Source organism: Chinchilla lanigera, unplaced genomic scaffold (assembly GCF_000276665.1).
Source record: "Chinchilla lanigera isolate Chin_1 unplaced genomic scaffold, ChiLan1.0 scaffold00722, whole genome shotgun sequence".
NCBI lineage: Eukaryota > Metazoa > Chordata > Mammalia > Rodentia > Chinchillidae > Chinchilla > Chinchilla lanigera.
In genome coordinates this window covers 1,812-5,197 of record NW_004956123.1, presented here as the reverse complement: position 1 = coordinate 5,197, position 3,386 = coordinate 1,812, and the positions used below count along the sequence as shown (strand labels likewise).

The 3,386-nt window shown below is 48.2% G+C and overlaps 1 long non-coding RNA gene across 2 annotated transcripts; it reads left to right on the top strand.

Annotated features, from left to right (window-relative positions):
- Positions 1 to 1,430: 1,430 nt before the first annotated feature.
- Positions 1,431 to 3,373, top strand: LOC102008489. 2 transcript variants are annotated; one of them, XR_265205.2, is made up of 3 exons: positions 1,431 to 1,556; positions 1,802 to 1,901; positions 2,025 to 3,373. It is a non-coding gene; the product is annotated as an uncharacterized LOC102008489 (long non-coding RNA). The 2 variants fall into 2 exon arrangements; XR_001232607.1 differs by having other exon boundaries at positions 1,802 to 2,027.
- Positions 3,374 to 3,386: the final 13 nt, after the last annotated feature.

Here is a 3,386-nt window from a genome sequence, read left to right as displayed (position 1 = left end):
AATGAAGTAATATTGTGACTTTGGCATATCATGTAATCATACTAAGCCTTAGTTTTCTGATCTGTAAAATGGACTTAATAATACTAATTACTACCAAAGATGTGTAAACTGATTGGGTTGGGGTGTAATCTGCGGAGTTGATGAGGAGGGTTTCTGGCCATATAGGCCTTAAGCAATGCATATCCCTTGCAGGGATGAGACTTTGTTCATGATAGAGATCATCTACCTTCACAGCAACTTTCCATTATTCCTGGGGGGAAAAAATTAAAACTATTTTTGCAGTACTCTTGTCTCTGAGTGCACACTAGTGCCCTGTACATGGCAGCTAAGCTCTTTTTCAGCATGCATGATAACTGGCACCCTAGCACACTGATTCTACCTGGCACTCAGCTCTTCTAGCATCTCCCTCAAATTATGCAAATGAAGAAGAAACTTTCCCCAAAGTTTGACTCTTCTTTCTGAGTGGCAATAGCTGGGGTGCTCCAACTCTTATCAGAAACGTTCACGCCACATGAACAGCTTGTCTGGGTGAAGTGGGGATCCACAGCTCTTGGAAGGAATTCTCTATTCATTTTGAAAGGTATGTTGCCATCGTCCTCTACAGTAAGGGCACAGTGGCACACTTGAAAAACTACAGCACTGATTTCTTCTCCTTCACTTTCAAAAGCTCTGAACCATTTCTAACTGCTCTGAATCCTTTGCAGTATCTCTGAACCATTTCATGGGTGATGTGGATTGCAGTCATTATAAACCACACAAGAAGGTGCTATGTGAAAAAGGAAAGTTACTAATACTGTAAGTTGATTTTATTTTCAGCTGCCTCACCATCCTGTCTCTTGTCAAGAATCACTTTGTATGCATTTCATCCTAGCTTCACTGCAACTTCTGCATTGTTGCAGATTCTGGTTACTACCTCTCTTCAAGGCAAATTTTTGCAAGGACAACTGAAAGGAGAACTCTGGCATTCTAACTGTAATATCTCAGCCAAAAAAATTAGAAAATAAATTTCTCCCTTTAGAGTCCCATTACTATGGGTAACAATGTTGCTTAAATCATCCTCAGAATCATCGCCACAAAAGTCGCTTAGTAAGGGACGCCTCATGTGACTGCACATATGAGGTCTATTCAATCATACCTCTACCCATATTGCTTAGTTTTGACCAAATCTGAAGTAATGAGACTAACAGTTGGCCTCCACGGTTGCCTCCTGTGCAAATACATACTAAGCGCAATGATGTCAATGTGCCGAAATAGTTCAGGGTACCTAAATGCTTTACAAACAACCACGTGCCACCGTATCTCGCCTTCTCACCTTGGGGCTGTGTGGCTACCTGTAATGAGTGATGAATGAATGGAAGCAAAGGTTCCACTTCTGAGCCCAGCAGGTGAGAGCTCTCCTGATCAATTTCTCTCTCCCTGCTGCAGCATTTTGGGAGACAAATACTGCAGGAAAAGGAGCCACATGGAGGAGGAGAGCCCAGCCCTGTGAGACTTCCTGTCAGTGAGAACACACCTTCCTGTGTCCTTAGGCTGCCGGTCAGCTGCAGCTACACTCGGTACAGCACGCCCCGAAATAACAAGGCTGGCCAGTGGACTTCAGAGGTGTTTCCCCGGGGGAGGGTGGGCACGGGGGCCCGGCTTTCCCCTACATACATATGTGGGCGCGTCCTCCTCTGGATCCTGCCTTTGCCCCATGAGAAGTGTCACCCAAACCAACTTCATTAACATTATAGTCGCCCTTCCCTTCTTGGACCCAAGTGCTTCTGCTCAGTTGGTTAACCTACATTTATTCTATATTCAGCTCTACACAGATGACTTGCGGCTATTTATAGGCTACTCTGCACAACCGAGATCATTCAGAAGAATGAACTCCAGAAGGAAAGGCCATCACTTCTTTTCAAGTACTGTTGTATGCAAGGAAAAATGAATGGACTTTGTCTACAGCTACACAGTGTGATTACAATTAAGGAAAAACACTGACTTAGAGCTGTAAATAGATTTTCTTTATTAAATCTTCTTTTTAGGCACTCCAGGACGCAGAATACAATTTCTCTTCTTCCCAGAGTTCAGATCTCATAACATTACACCAAATACCTGCGTGTTCGCTGAGCCAGGCACCAGGACGAGCGTCTCCCAGTGTACACAGAATCCACACGCAGGCTCAGCTACACCTTTCTGAACTGTGTGTTGCGGACAAAGAAAGTGAATTCTCAGAGGAGTCTTCCTCTAGGGCAGTGCTGCCTCCCCCAGGGCACTTTGTAGACGTGTTCCCCGTAACCTGCCAGTCCCAATGCACTTCTAATACCATTAATGCAAGCGTATCTCTGCAAACACCAAATACGTATCTGTGTTTGACACACAAAACATGTCAGTTTCACCTTCCCAGAACCAGCTGTCACCCTCTGCGCGCAGTAAGAACGCACGTATGCGGACCACAACGGTGCAGGGCCCGGGCCCGTCTTCCTCCTGAACCAGAGCGCTGCACTCTCTCTCTGACCTTTCCTGCACCTTAGTTCTTCCAGGCTCTTTGGTCATCATCCGCGCAGGGCACACATCCCCCAGGCAATATACCAGAGGGTTCCTGCTCAGGCCCTTGTGCGCCACACTCTGTTCCCATATGTCTGTCGCTCCTGGGACCCCGAACCACGTGACTGGGTGGGGAGCAGGCCAGCCTTTCCCTCACCAACTTCCTCCCGCCACACTTCCAGACCTTCACTCCTGCCCTCACATACTGCTGTGAGGACATCCTCCACAGAGCTTTCCTGACAGCAGTCTCCTGTCCAGGAAGAGCTACAGCCCTACTTGAACTTTTCCTTATCCAAGCTCCTCCATTCTCTTTTATATTCCCCCGTCTGTCTCTCCTAATGAACGGAGAGGGTAAGAGGGCTCGCCGCCACCTCAGCTACCCCAGCACAATGCAAGGCAGGAACGCTCAGCACCGCCTGTGTGGCAGGAGGCTGCACATGGTCCACGCCCACCCGCAGCACAAGAGCTTTCTAGTTTCTTCAATCACAGGGCACTCAGTGGAACCTCCTACACTGGTCACCTTTCTGGGCCTTGCTGGTCCCTTGGGAAACCACCCCTTGGCCCGCTTTCACTTCACAGTTTGGATGGCAATGGCAATGACCCCGGTTCTGGGCTCCAGAGCTATGCAGAAAACCCAGGTCTGACAAGCACGTTCCAGCCTCTGGCCGCCAAAAGACTCTGGGGTTGGAGGAATAGCTAAAGTCGGTTATCAGAGACGCCATCCTGGGACTCAACTGGAAATGTTAGGGAAGGAAAACCCCTGTCCATGGGAGTGGCCGAGAAACCACTACATGAAAATAGGGGCCTTGGCTGACAGGAAAGCGGCGCATACAGCAGGCCCCGGAGATGGACCACCCAGC